Genomic DNA, 16,350 nt, shown 5'->3' with positions numbered 1-16,350 from the left:
ATATGAGCGTTTCGTTGGTACAGAGTGGAGCGTTTTTGAAATAGCACACGTCAATATACGTACATGTATGGTTCACTGTTGTATAAAAAAAGGCTGCAGTTTGGTTGAATTTATGCTACAAAACCTCTCCTCTAAGGTTAGGGGAAAAAACTTCCTGGTAACAGTTTAAACAGTAAATAAATGCATGTAAATACTGGAAGTGACATAGTTATTAGAGGTGGGGGAAAAAAATCGATACAGCATAGTATTGCGATATTCTGAATGGCAATATTATATCGATTCATAGCCACCAAGTATCGATATTTATCGCAGATGAGTCTTCAGTATTTTCAAAGTATTTGTTTTTTCTGGAAGCCGTATCGGGAGATACTGGTATCATATGAAACTAGAAGGTCTAAGGAAACTCTAGGCACCACGTCAGGATATCATGTCGGGAACTTGTCGAAATGACGCTGCAAAGTTAGGCTATTTTTATGTTTCATTCCAAAAAAAAAAATGAGAGCAGTGAAGCTTAAAGTTGAGGAAAGTTTGACAAAATGCTGCAGTTGTTGTCGTCCATACATGTTTGATATCAGTTCAGTTCAGTTTGTTTGACTGAATACTTTGTTGGTCAGTCTGTGGGTTTGACTCTCATTGTGGAGAAATAAAAAGTGGACACAAGATGCAGTTTAACAGTAAATCTCAATATATTGTTTCGCAATACTCACCATCTCGCAAAATGCTTAAAATGGCAATAATATCTTATCGTGACTCAAGTAAAAAATCGTATCGTGGCCTCTGCTGATTCACACCTCTAAGTTTTTAAAAGTTTGCCAGAAATGTAATGTATATATTTTACAAGGTGTTTCTTGCTTTTTTCTACATTAAGTGCAAATGACATAAAAATGTAAATTACTTTTATTACAAATATTAACCATAAAATGAAAGTTGAAATCTATAAATCAATACAATGTGACATCATAATTTTTTTGTTTATTACAGTATTATTCAATTGGTTATTTGGCTTGAATGCTAAAATATAGTGAATTCTATGTAATAAAAAAAATAAACACATAATTTTTGTAAAATTAAGGCAACTTTCTGTTTTCTTACAGTAAAACCAAAGAGGTTGGTAAAACTTTAAACTTAATGTAAACAAAAAAATTGTGAAAATAAATTGTAAAAAAATAAAATGGTATGAAGTCTGGCAGCAAAATTTGCAGAACATTTACTGTAATAGTGAAGACCTTTAGCTATTCTACAGGTATATTTCTTAACACAGATATTTACTGTATACTATCCATATTTTTAAAGAAATTATCTGTAAAATAATCATTATTTGACAGGAAATGATTGGCAACTTTTTTCTGTATTCCTGCGATATTTTATCGACAGGGCAGTGCAGCGTGGTGTCCAATCTCCTGCAGACTCTGTTTCTGTCAGTCAGGTCTCGGCTCGTCTGTTATCTGTTAGTTTGACGTGTTTTTGAACCGTCAGCAGTTTGTTTGGCCTCAGTCTGTCTTGCAGGACTCGGGGGACAGGTGTGTGTTGTGATGAATGAGTCTCTGCAGCAGCTGTTTAATGACCCTGTTTCCTCGCTGTAAACACATCTCCTGTTTCGGGGTCTCTGAAGTACAAACGTTTCACTTTCTGCTAAACTCTGGATCTGAATCTCAGTCTAATAAAAAAAGAGTCACAATATTGATACAACTCGACGCGTCTGTGGCAGTTCGATAGCAGCGATTGTTTCCTGTGCCAGAGCGTTGATGGCGGCGGCGGTGATAGATGCTGCGATTTGACTGACAGATATCGATCAGAGAGAGCTCCATCTGTCATGTTAATCCTGCTGAGACCCTCTGAGGTCAAAGGTCAGCAGGAGATACATCTGGGAGCTGATCCTGCAGCGAACGTCTCATCACTCTGAACATTGTTTCACTTTATAATTTACTGATACGGTTAATTGGTAAACCAATTAATCAACAGAAAATCAATCAGCTACAGCTACTTTAATCGTATCATCATTTTTTTTTTCTTTTTCTTTTTAAACAAAAGTTCAAACTGTTTTAAAGTCCTGAGATATGAAGATTTACTGCTTTTCTTTCTGTCACAGATGATGATAATTGTAATAATAATAATAATAATAATAATAAACAATAAATAATAATTATAATTTGAATAATAAATTATAAATGTAGGGCTACACGGTGGTGTAGTGGTTCGCCTCACAGCAAGAGGGTCGCCGGTTCGCCTCCTGCCTGCGGCTCTTCTGTGTGGAGTTTGCATGTTCTCCCCGTGTCAGCGTGGGTTCTCACCGGGTTCTCCGGCTTCCTCCCACAGTCCAAAAACATGCACTTAGGTTTAATTGGTGACTCTAAATTGCCCGTAGTAGTTTTTAGTATCCTGCGATAGTCTGGCGACCTGTCCAGGCTGTACCCCGCCTCTCGCCCAATGACAGCCCCCCGCGACCCGATTGCGGATAAGCAGTTAATGGTAATGAATGAATGAATGAATTATAAATGTATATATATAATTACAATAATAACAATAATTTTAATAATTAATAATAAAATAATTATAATTTTTTCTAAGAAAATAAAAATCGTTTTGTCAATAAAATGACAATTTTCAACATCCAAGATACGAGATAAATAAAAGTGAAGTAAATAAATATTGTTAGAAATAACATTAACAAACAAAACAAAACAATCAATTAATTAATTGATAATTTTTCCTTTCAGACAGATTTATTTTCATACCATGAAATAAAAAGTATCAAATCTCCATATTTCAGGTACATAAAAACAGAAAGTTTAGTTGTAATTTAAGGTTCAATAATTACTATAAACAAATAACTGATGATCAAAATACTTAATTATTTTTCAGTTGCTTGACTAATTGACTAAGGGACTAAAGACTGCAGCTTTAATGTTTTGTTATGAAATTAATGAAATGATTCCTTCCAGCTCTCTGCATTCGGAGGCTGTCGTCGGATTAGTTTGTGCAGGAACTCGGCGGCTGCAGGAGTTTAGTATTTCCTGCACGTTACAGTAAAAAGAAGCTTCTCTGCAGCAGTTTGTGCTCTTCAGTGCTGAATCATCACAACAGCACGTTCACAGGTGAGGAAGAAAAATCACTGCACACCGTTTTCTGTTCTCCTCTCAGAGCGTCTGGATTTATCCAGCTGACGTTACTGTTCATGTTAGACATTAGGTGTGTTACTGAACAAGTCATGGTACGGGTCCTGTTCTGGTGCATGCAGAATACACACTGTGCAGACTGATCCACAGAGTGTGGAACCAAAGTTCAAAAGCACAAGTTCTGCCCAGACTAAGCTGTAAGCTGTAAGCAGCATGAGCTGAAGTTAGCACAAGCTGACTGGCTGAATGCCAGTCACACTATGAAGAGCATGAACGGAGTTCCGAAGTTACGGAGTCACAGAGGTACAGAGTCACAGAGTAAAAAAGTTTTCTGGTCACAGAGTTAAAGAGTCACAGAGTCATAGAGTTAAAAAGTTTTCTGGTCACAGAGTTACAGAGTCACAGAGTCACAGAGGTACAGAGTCACAGAGTCATAGAGTTTTCTGGTCACAGAGTTACAGAGTGACAGAGTCACAGAGTTAAAAAGTTTTCTGGTCACAGAGTTACAGAGTCACAGAGTCACAGAGGTACAGAGTCACAGAGTCATAGAGTTAAAAAGTTTTCTGGTCACAGAGTTACAGAGTCACAGAGTCACAGAGTCATAGAGTTAAAAAGTTTTCTGGTCACAGAGTTACACAGTCACAGAGTTACACAGTCACAGAGTCATAGAGTTAAAAAGTTTTCTGGTCACAGAGTTAAAGAGTTACAGAGTCACAGAGGTACAGAGTCACAGAGTCATAGAGTTAAAAAGATTTCTGGTCACAGAGTTACAGAGTCACAGAGTTAAAGAGTCAGAATTACAGAGTCACAGAGGGACAGAGTTAAGAGTCACAGAGGGACAGAGTCACAGAGGAACAGAGTCACAGAGGAACATAGTCACAGATTTAGAGTCACAGAGGGACAGTCACAGAATTAAACATCCTCCAGCTGATAGGAAACATAGTTCTGAATGTTCGCCGTGAGAGGAAGAATCAGTGTGTTTGCAGGAGTCTCAGGTTAGTGTGAGAGAGGGATGTTACAGCTTCAGAGCTGTGTGCTTGTGCATGTGTGTGTGTGCGCGCGCGTGCGCGCGCGCGTGCATGTGTGTGTGTGTGTGTGTGTGTGCGTGCGTGTGTGTGTGTCAGAGAGCTTGTCTCCATTAGCACAACACTAAAATATGCATGTTGGTCTCTGGAGTCTAGTTTCTGTGGAGATGAGAGGAAGACATCACAGACAGTCAGACAGACAGAAAGAGAGAGAGACAGAGAGAGAGACAGAGAGAGAGAGAGAGAGAGAGAGAGAGAGACAGACAGACAGACAGACAGACAGTCAGAGAGACAGACAGACAGACAGACAGACAGACAGGTCCTTCTTAATGTGTCCTGGTCTTTGTAGATTATGAGACAGGATCCGGTGGTTAAAGGGATCAGGGTGTTATGTGTGTGTGTGTGTGTGTGTGTGTGTGTGTGTGTGTGTGTTATGGTAATTAGACCCTGATAGTGACTTGGTTCAGAGAGGTTCAGGACGCCTTTTCCTGCTTACCGTCATCAAACGCTTCACATTCTGATACACAAAAAATATGTTGATCCTCTCAGAGCAAATTAAATAAACTGCTGCACAAACATGAGAAATATGACACATTAAATCATACATTTTATATTCTGCTGCAGAAAAAAGGTTTATCCTCTCAGTGCAAATTAAATACACTGCAGCACAGACATAAGTGAAACAGGTTAAACTAAGAAACATTCAATCATGAACTAGCGGAGTGTTGCTACAGAGATATGTTAAATTAAGATTTCATCACTATATTTTAATTTAATATCTGAGCGGATTATATGTTAGATTATATTGAGTAGTTTGTTTATTGACTGACTTCACTCGTTACACCACTTCTACAAATGCCCTTTACACCTGCACCTCGAAAGGAAAAGTAGACATTATTAACAATTATTATTAAATGGAATTGGAGATTATATTGGAGATTACAATACGATTTCATCGTGATACTTGAGTCAAGATACGATATTATTGCGATTTCAATATGGTGATATGGTAAGTATTGCGATTTATTGTGATTTACTGATTAAAACTGCATTTTATGTCCACAAAATTAAATTCAATCAAGAATTGTTTTGTAAAATAAGAGAAAATTCTCAGTCTATTCATCTCACTTCAGTCTTTTTATTTCTCCACAATGAGAGTCAAACCCACAGACTGACCAACAAAGTATTCAGTCAAACTGAACTGAACTGATATCAAACATGTATGGACGACAACAACTGCAGCATTTTATCAAACAATTTTCTTTAAGCTTCACTGCTCTGAATTCTTTAAATAAAACATAAAAAAGCCAAATTTTGCTGCATTATTTCCACAACTTCCCAACACTATACCCTGACAAACATCCTAAAGATTCCTTAGATCTTCTAGTTTCATATGATACCAGTATATTCCTAAAAGTGTCTCAAAAAAAAAAAAAACCTGGCAAAAATACTAACGGAACACCAAATATCGATACTTGGCTGCCATGAATCGCTATAATATTGCCAAGCAAAAAATTGCGATACTATACTGTATCAATTTTTTTCCCTACCTCTCATATCTATATTGCTGCTTTAATGCTGCAGGAAAATTTGGACTGCTGTTAGTAAAAACTTTAAATATCTTCAAAAAACATGTACAGTGGAACATTTGTGTGAGTTAAACAGCTGTATGTAGACAACGTTTCACTAAATGTGACGGAAAACGGAGTCAGTGGAGATTGTACATTAGAATCTATCTGCAATGTGCACATCTCGCTATCTTTAGATATTCCCTAAATATTAAATGGGAATAGTTCAATAAATACAGACATTCCAATTAATACATGAATACCTCAATCAAGTTTTCATGTGTATCAGACAAACACCGACTCAGGTCACAGGTGAGGTTCACCTGTATGACACGTTACCACACTCATCACTGAGGCTCTTGATGACATCATCACAGCCACTAAAGGGTTTATTATTTTACCACACAGCCACGTCAGGTTGTCAGGTCAGCTGAGAGAAAGAGTCCAGGTACATTCAGGTGATAATCGCCTGTGACCAAAGAGACTCTGCTGCCTTAACCCTCTGGAGTCCACGAAATCATCCAGAGCACGACTTCTTCATGACGTCACGATGTAAAAACGAAGCAGCATGGAGCCCTGCTGTCAGCTGAACTCTAAAGTTTTGGCTTTTCCAGAAGTTTCCATGTCCAATTTAATGCATCAACCCTTTTTCAGCAAAAGTTTAAAAAAAAACCCTCGACCAAGTGTAGTAACATGATTTTACTTTTTTTAACAGATTTTTCTAATTTTGCAGTGTGCCTTCAGCATTTTTTGTGTTAACTGTTTTTGTTATTTCTTTGTGTGTTTTTATCTGTCTTTTGGGCTCTTTTTTTGTGTTTTTATGAATTTTTTTAAATGTTTTTTATGTGTTTTGAGTGTTGTTTTTATGTGTGCTTGTTGTAATTTTGTGTGTTTTTTGTGTGTTTTTGTAATTATCTTTTTGTTTTTTATGTGTTTTTTGTAATTTTTTTACGTTTTTGATGTGTTTTTGTGTGTTTGAGTCTGTTTTTATGTGTGTTTATTGTAATTTTGCGTTTTTTGTGTTTTAAGTATGTTTTTTGTAATTATTTTTGTGTGTTTTTTGTGTTCAAAATGTTGATCCAGTCAAAATGAAAAAAAAAATAATAATCAGGTCATATAGGTGAGGTTGTGCTGAAAACAATAAAACCAACAGGTCATGGTAAAGAAGTCCAAAACCGACAAAATAGCCCCAAACTCCAAAGGGTTAAGGGATACTTCTGCGTTAAATTCAAGGTTGCTTCTACATATCAAGTGTGGTGGAATCTGTGTGATTCAGGAGGTGAAGTTTTTCATTTGGTTTGGTTTGCTTTCACACTGTGCTTTATCAAGTGAGCCAACATCTTGCGATCTTAGACTATAACTACATTCCGATCTCTGTGATATTAAAATGCAAATGGAGGGGGGAATGTACCTAAAATGGCCTTATAAATAAAACAGTCTCAATGACTAAGTCTACGAATAGTCAGGGAAGACCAACCAGCCCTGGAATAAAGCGTACAGTGGTGAGTAAGAGATTTACACTTAGTCACAAATCCCAGTGCATGATAATATGCAACATCTAACATGTATAAACAATGAGAGGGTGCATTTATGTGGCAGACACCAGTCTTCTTCTAAGATAAGATGAGATGAGATATTCCTTTATTGATCCCTCATGGAGGAAAGTCAGGTGTTGCAGCAGCACAAGTACAGAGTGAAACCAGAATAACAGAATAGAATAATAAATTCTTTTTTAAGAAGAAGTTAACCTGGGGTTTAAAAGAAAGGCACTCATCAAGCCTAATGTCAAGACATTAATAACATGAGAACAATTCTAGTTTCTTACATTGAGCAGTAAGATTATCCATTGCATGCTCAGGCTTCTTTCTCACATCGGAGGAGTGCTTCACCTCAGACTTAACAGTTTTTAAAACCAACTTTAGTAGCAAAAGCTGAGATTGAATAATATAAAAACTACCTGGAGTTTGGTAAAATACTCTCCACAATGGAGGACCCAACACTATAAATCACTTGAAAACAACAGCGGACCAAAGACAGAACCCTGTGGTACACCATTAGTAATGTTTCCCCAATTTGAGGTGAGTTCATCAATTTGGATACACTGAGACATGTCTTTGAGGTGGTTCACAAACCACCCCATTGCTCAGTTAATCTCTGCTTCAGAATTAAATGGTCAGTGGTATCAAAACCTTTGGACAGATCAATAAATAGCGCTGCACAACTCTGCTTTTTATCCAAAAAAGATAATTAACGCGAAATTACTTTTCCTCGATAGAAATGTAAGTCATGGTCAAAACAATGTTGATAGCACAAATTCCATCCGTGTTTTGACAGACAACACGGACAGCCAATGATAATGAGCACAGCACGCTGTGGAAGGTGGAGTTACAGCCATGTCAAGTTAGGTTGACGCACAGTGTGTAGGAGAGGAGCCGCAGCAGCACCCTTGTTCATGTTTTGGCTACTGCAGTTTTACACGTACCCAAGGCTCAAAAGAAGAAGACATTGATGAAAAGACGCACCTGCAGCGAACCAAACTCTGGTGCACTTAGAAGCGAACTGAGACTGCCATTTTTTACTGGACCAGAGTTTGGTTCTTTGATCTGCACCAGAGTTTGTTTAAGCATTCATACCAGCAAAAAACAAACAGACTATCAGACAAAACGCACCAGAGTTCTTGTCAGGCTGATCAAACAGCTCAGGTGGGAATGTCCCCTGAGGTTCATAAAGCTTACTGAAGCTGTGACACAGAAATACTTTCAATGTGTTAATGAAAACAAACCTAATCAACACTTCAACATTTCCATCTGTGAACTGAACTCTGTGTGTGTTTACTTCCAAAGGTATGTGACTGTGTGTGCGTGTGTGTGTGTGTGTGTGTGTGTGTGTGTGTGTGTGTCTATCTTTAGCTCTTTTCACACGTGAAACACTTTTCTGTCTTCAGTCAGTTAAAGAAACAGTTAAACATTCAGATAAATCCTATAAATCCTCTTCTTCTTCTTCTCTGAGAGTCTTGTGTCTGTACAGCTGCTGTTAGCTTAGCTTAGCATAGCATAAAGCCTGGAAAAAGAGGGAACGGCTAACTCAGCTTAGCATAAAGACTGGAAACCGAAGGAAAGGCTCACTTAGCTTAGCATTAAGAGTGGAAACAGAAACTGTCCAAAGATGATAAAACCTGACAAATCAGCTCTCCTTAAGCTCACTGATTAGCAGAGGGTTTCAAATGCATGTTTTCTCTATTTTTAAATAGCCAAAACATTTTTGTTTTTCATTTTTATTACTTTTTTATGATTTATGTAGTTGTAGCCTAACTGAGTTATTCTGCACAAAAGACATTTTTGAGTTGTTCCCACTTCTAGCAATGATTGCACTGAGTTCACAGAGCTGCAGGACTTATAGTTTATATATTGGAGTGTAAAACAAGGACACAGTGCTTGTTGGGTTTAGAGGGTTAAACATGTTAAATCTGATTTGTTTCATCTTCACAAGTAATCGAGCAAAAGCAATAAATGTGTTTTTTTGTCTATATGACCAAACAAGTGTTAAATTTATTTACAGTGACGATCAGAATCAGGTTCACTGTGTATCTGTGTATCTGTGTGTCTGTGTCTGTGTGTGTGTCTGTGTGTGTGTGTCTGTGTGTGTGTGCTGCGAGGTGTTCAGGACAGTCGGTTTATTTTTAGCAGCAAGGAGAGAAATAATTCAGTACGATCACAGAGCAGCTCGTTCACCTCCTCTCTGACAGAGGAGATGCAGCCACACAGGGATCCTCCTCTCCTATCCTCCACCTCCTCCTCTCTCTCTCCTCCTCAACCCCCATCCTCCTTTCACCTCTCTCTCCTCTCTCTCTCTCCTCTCCTCTTAAACCCCCCCACCCCCAACCTTCTCACCTCTGTCCTTTCCTCCACCTCCACCTCCACCCCCCATCCATCCTCCTCCTCTCCCTCTCTCTCCTTCTCCCAGGTGGAAATTATATGTCTGATGTCAGTAGGAAACAGAAATACTTTTTTTTATTATGAGATGTTAATTAAATTTTTTCTTCTTTTTACATATTAAGCATTAGAGGTGTGAATCAGCAGAGGCCCCACGATACGATTTTATCTCGATACCTGAGTCACGATACGATATTATTGCAATTTTAAGCATTTTGCGATATGGTGAGTATTGCCATATAATATATCGCAATTTAACTGTTTAACTGCATTTTGTGTCCACAAAATGTAATTCAATCAAGAATTGTTTTGTCAAATAAGAGAAAATTCTCAGTCTATTCATCTAACTTCAGTCTTTTTATTCCTCCACAATGAGAGTCAAACCCACGGACTGACCAACAAAGTATTCAGTCAAACTGAACTGAGCTGATATCAAACATGTCTGGACGACAACAACTGCAGCATTTTATCAAACTTTCCTCAACTTTAAGCTTCACTGCTCTGGATTTTTTTTGGATGAAACATATAAAAGCTGAACTTTGCAGCGTTATTTTGTCAACTTCCCGACACGATATGACGCACACTTAGGGCTGGGCGATATATCGATATAAAAAATATATCGATATATTTTTAAATGTGATATGGAATTAGACCATATCGCATATATCGATATAGTTCAATTTTTTCTTTCTTTATATATAAATGCAGCCCTTACTAGGGTTTGTCATATTCAGTTCTTTTGTAATGTTCGTTATTTTTTTCCTCATATAAATATATTTATTTCAGACAAAGATTGGCCTATTTTATTTTATAGGCTATTTTATTTAAGATATTTGCTTATTTAAATGTGCACTTTATGGAGCTTTGATTTAAAAAAAAAAAAAGTACTCTTGTTTCAACATGTTTTTTAATACATACTCGAGTATATCAGTGATTAATTAATTAATTGATTGTTAACTTTATAGATGCTTGAGTTGGCAGGTTTCTTCCAAACGTCCATCCCTAGTCTAGACCTGGATTGACTGAGAAACTTTCGGCTGAGTTTTTATAACAAACAAAACTCTTCGTACACAAATCCTCATTGGTGGGCTACTTGTGCTCATCTTTCAAAAAAAGGACAACTCATACGCCTCGAAAACAATTCAGTCATTTCTTCATCTCCCTATTGGCCATTCCCCTTGCTATAAAATAATAAATGTTTTATTATATCTGATAGGGCCTGCACATATCCTTTCTTATTTGGCAGAGCTTTCAAGGTCACCTGCCTAGACAACATTTAACTGTGGCTCCTCCTCGTCCAACAAACATGAAAACAAACAAGTTCTGTACTCCTCCGCCTGCTGCTTCAAATACAGATTTTTCAGAAATGTCCTGAACAGAGGACAGACAGAGACAGGGGACTGAGGGAGGACAATGTCTCTGCAGACACAAATAAACTGATGAGTGTTTGAGCATATAAATAAACTGTAAAATGAATTAGCTTGTGTCCTCACAGTGACCTGGCTCAGGTAAGATAAGTTATTAATTCACATTCACTTCAGGAGAGTCAGATAAATAAATATTTCAGTGGTTTCAATGAATGAAGGTGAAATACAATACTTCTTCTCAGTTGTTTCCACTTCACAACTCAGGAGACAGAGACATCTGAGGAGCACCTGAAGCATGACACCACGCTGTGTTCAGACAGGTGAGTCTGTCAGACAGGTGAGCAGCTGCAGACAGACAGGTTTTCATCTGCTTCAGTCTCCTCTGCTCCAATCCAAAGCATTTACACAGATTTTACATCCAATTCTTCCTCAGTAGTTTCCAGTGGTGGAAAAAGTATTCAGATCCTTTACTTAAGTAAAAGTACTAATACCATGCTGCAGAATTACCCCAATACAAGTTTAAGTCCTGCATTCAAAACGTACTGAAGTAAAAGTACAAAAGTATCAGCATCAACATGTACTTAAAGTATCAAAAGTAAAAGTACTTGTTAGGCAGAATGGAGCCACTCAGATTGTTTTATATATTCTAAATATATTCTATATATTCTATATTATTAGATCATTTGTATTGATGCATTCATGTAAGAGGTGTTTTCATTTTATAAAGATAGGACTCATTTTATCTACTTAAACACTATTATGAGGTTAAATGAAAATAATGTCAAATACTTAGTAAATACTTTACTTCAAATGTATCATGTTTCTATGTTAAATCTCGACCTATAAAGTATCTAAAGCTGTCAGCTAAATGCAGTGGAGTAAAAAGTCCAATATTTGTCTGAAAATATATTGGAGTTATAAAGTTACATAAAATGGAAATACTCAAGTAAAGTACAAGTACCTCAAAATTGTACTTAAGTACAGTACTTGAAATGTACTTAGTTATATTCCACCACTGGTAGCTTCTATATGAACAATACATAAAACATATAAACTCTGCAGCAGATCTGATTCATACAGAGAATCCAACAAACACACAGCTGCAGGAAATACCAACAAACAACCACACACACACACATATATATATATATATATACATATATATATATATATATATATATATATATATATAAAAGATCTAAAAATCACCAGAATGAGTATTTACTCTGACATCATCTGCTTTCTGTCAGCTGACTCACAATAAACTGAACTGAACATCAGACAGTAAACAAACAATACATTCCAACAGATGTGAGTTATTTTGAGCCTGCAGGTTTTATAAATAGCATCAAATGAATATAAACTGACTTTACTCCAAACGACACACGACGCAACACAACACACAAATATTATATCATATTATTATGACATATTCTAGATACCATCAGGAAATAGCAGGAAGGAAATATAAGAGGAATATAAATATATAGAGCAAAATAAAGAAAAAATAGGAGAAATACAATTCTATAAAGATAAATAAATACAAATAAAGATAATTATAGAGAAAACTATTTTCTAGAAAAATAAAGAAATATTAATATAGCCTAATTCTAGAAAAATACAGAAATTAGAAACATAATTCTAGAGAAATAAAGGAAGATAAAAAGAAAACATAGAAAGAGAAATAAAAATCTAGAAAAATAAAACAAATATAAAGAGAAAAAAAACAAGTGTAAATTTAAAAAATCCAGACAAAAAGAAACAGAGAAATGTTCTCTGAGAACAAAAGAACATAAATAAAGAAATATAAATATATAGAGATAAACTGGTGTAAATATAAACCATGCGAATAGAACGCATCAAACAAACGTTTTACATTAAAAAAAGAAAATACATTTCAAAGAACATAAGAAAATATGAACAGAATTGTAAATGAAGCTAAAGATAAATATAAATATAAATATAGATACATTTAAATGTAGAAGAATAAATGACAGCAGAAAGTGTCAGAAAGCTGCAGACAAACGTTATCTGATATAAAATAAAATAAATAAAGGCATTTAAATAAAGTAATGGGAAAAAAATATTAGACCACCTTGTTTTCTTCAATTGGTACATTTGTTTGGACAAATATATTGATAAAAACAAAAATATCTCATAAGAGTTTATTTTAAGAGTTGATACCTAACCATTTTCCATGGTTTCCTTCATAATAGCCAAAATCATTATCAAGAAAACTTAAATCTTAAATCAAACTCTTATGAGCTTTTTTTTTGTTATCAATATATTTGTCCAAACAAGTGTACCTTTAGTTGTAGCAGGCATTAAAATGAACAAGAAATTGTAGAGAACAAGGGTGGTCTAATTTCCCACCCCCCATGACTGTAGATATAGAGAGCAATAAATAAGTATAAATATAACCCGTGCGTGCAGAATGCATCAGACAAACGTTATCTGAGAATAAAAAGCTGATAAATAAAAGTAAAACTAATGAGCCCTCCGGTTGAACCGGCGCTTCCCGGGTCTCTCCCGGTCGGTCCACTCACCTGAGTGGGGTCCTGCATGGACGCTGTCGGCGGAGTTTCCCGGTCCGGTGGAAAGTGTCCGGCTGCTCCGGTCTTGTTGACCTCCGTCTCTCCGGGAAGAAGAAGAAGAAAACAACAACAAGAGGAATACCGGCCACAGACGGACCGGACACAGACCGTTTCCGCGCGGTATCCGGTGAGGTGTCCGGTAACGGAGCTCTCCGCGGAGCTCCGGCAGGAAAACGCCCAAACAGCACAAGTGCTCCCGGTGGACGAGGAGCGGACTAACCGGAGCGCCAAGCTCACCGGAGGACAGACCGGAAGTCCACGCGGCGGGCCTTCAAAATAAACGTCCGCAATTCTGTTCTAAAGGCAGACCTTCAGTTTACGGAGTGAGGCTGTGGAACAGACTGGGTGTGGAGCTCAAGCAATGGCCAAGCATGATCCAGTTTAAAACGCAGTACAAAAACATTGTTTTCACGAGGTACAAGGAACAATCGGGTGTTTTCATAAATGTCAAATGATTTATGTACTTGTTTATTTCATCTATTTATTTTCAATTTTTTTGTAAATATGATCTATGTAAATATGTATGTTTAGGGAAAAATGTGAATTGAGTAGTGGAGAAGGGGTAGGTTTAAATAAGCATATGCTTCATCCTACTCCTTTTCGGACATGTTGCGTTCACATTATAGCTTTTGTTTTGACTATTGCTTTTTTTAAATTATTGTCATTTGGATTTGTTTGTTTTTCAGTTTACTTTGTTGTGTTCGCACATGTCGAAATAAAAAAGCTAAACTAAAAAAGAAAGAAAGAAAGAATAGAAATATTTAAAAATAAAATAGATAAGTAAAACATTTAACAATGTTTACTATGTGAGTATTATTCCAGCATTCAAACTGAATTCAAATTAATTAGTTTAATCTTTAAATGATCAATATTAAATGACAAGTTATGTCTGTATTTCAAAAAAAACTTTCTTTTTAATCTGAATTTGAATTTGGATTTATGTTTTCACCTCAGTTTTTAACTTTTTACAATGTGTTTTTACATCATTCTTACCTCTGGTATTTATTTTTTATTAAACTGGCTTTCAGTTTTATTGATCGATTTTTAATAGGCTATTTGATTGTTGTGATTGTATTGTTGTTGTTAAATTATATTTATTGTTGTTTGTTTTTTATTAGTGTTTCACTCCCTGTGAATAACTCTATTTGTTTGTGTTAAAGTGTTGTTATTAATAAAGTTGAGTTGTAGTTTCTTTCACTGTCTAGTGACCAACAACTTTCCCATTAAAATACAGGAAATTCTGGTAAATATTATATTTATTTATATTCATAATTATCTGCACATACTTATATATTTCTATGAGGTTTTTTTACTTTGAAGTACTGTGTTAATATAAATATTTTTGGTATAACTGTCCTCTCTCATACACTTAATAAAAAATTATGTGATAACTCAAAAATAAATACAAATGAAAAATAATGAAGGAATTTGAAATAGTGAAACAGTGTGAAAGCTTTAAAAAGTAACAAAATTAGCAAGAGAGGTAATATTATTCTAAACATGTTCCAGCAGCTCAGAGAAGAAACTGTTAAATAGCTGACTATAGTTCGAGACGTCCAGACTTTTATTTACAGCTCACCGGAAACAGCGACTTTTATTGTGGTAACTTGACTCCACACATAAAGCAGCAGCAGCGCTGTGTGTGTATGTCTGTGTGTGTGTGTGTGTGTGTGTGTGTGTGTATGTGTGCGTGTGTGTGTGTGTGTATGTGTGTGTGTGTGTGTATGTGTGTGTGTGTGTGTGTGTGTGTGTGTGTGTGTATGTGTGCGTGTGTGTGTGTGTGTATGTGTGTGTGTGTGTGTATGTGTGTGTGTGTGTGTGTGTGTGTGTGTGTCTCCGGGGACGCCGCTCCCTCTGCAGGCAGCAGGATCACTGTACCTCCATCAACAAGTTCTTCTCCAGAAATGTACTGTATTTTTTACACGTTTTTTATTCCTACAATAAGTGCAAATGTCATGAAGAAGGTGAATCACTTTTATTACTACAAATATCTATCTATAAAAGCAAGAAGCGTCTGTGTGTGTGTGTGTGTGTGTGTGTGTGTGTGTGTCTAGGGCATATCTCGATAACCGTTAGTTAGGCCTACGGGAAGTGGCACGAAGGTGTGCATCCTTGATTTTGAAGATTAATTCATTTTTCAAAATATCATCATTATTTACGTAGGACGTGTTGCAGAGGCATTGCACTGTTTCCGATCGGACACCTTTTAGGGGAGCTCCGCCCCATTGTGTGATAGGCCTACACCTGGTCAGTAACACAATTCACTCTGGATTCATCTGTAAGTCTATTTAGCCTACCTATCATAGACTGTATATAAATAATGGAAGTAGTCACCATGACGTCACCCATTGGTTTGTGGACTGCCCGTTGGAAGCCTCGAGTTCAGCGTTACACTCGTCGCCATCTTACGTCGCCATCATGTTTCCGATACGCAGAGCAGACCATAATTGGACTGTGGCGGAGCGCGAGGGATCTGACGACACTGACTACACGCATCTCTACACCGGCAACCCGACTGAGAGAAGCCGCTGCTAATTCATGTTAGCATTAACTGGAGCATTAACTGGGATGTTAGTTTTGGCTAGCAAAAAAACAAAAACAAAATGTATCTTTCTTACCTCAGAAAACTGAGCAGCGACTCCTTGAAGTGTCTGTTAGTCCAACCAAACGCTGAACAAGACATTTTACTGAACAAAACTTTCAAATAAACTGTCATTAAGTGAAAATATAGTGTGAAAGGGTCAAAGT

General features: G+C 36.6%; 1 protein-coding gene across 2 annotated transcripts in view; it reads right to left on the bottom strand.

Moving 5' to 3' along the window:
- Positions 1–13,794, bottom strand: part of LOC131973779 (carbohydrate sulfotransferase 8-like) — a 41,145-nt gene extending 27,351 nt beyond the window's left edge. For both annotated transcript variants that reach the window (XM_059335858.1, XM_059335859.1), the window contains exon 1: positions 13,555–13,794. The gene's annotated coding sequence lies outside the window, so the exon portion shown is untranslated. The remainder of the gene's footprint in view (positions 1–13,554) is intronic.
- Positions 13,795–16,350: the final 2,556 nt, after the last annotated feature.

Source organism: Centropristis striata, chromosome 6 (assembly GCF_030273125.1).
Source record: "Centropristis striata isolate RG_2023a ecotype Rhode Island chromosome 6, C.striata_1.0, whole genome shotgun sequence".
NCBI lineage: Eukaryota > Metazoa > Chordata > Actinopteri > Perciformes > Serranidae > Centropristis > Centropristis striata.
Note: the sequence above shows the minus strand (reverse complement) of the source record. Positions and strands in the feature narration are given on the sequence as shown.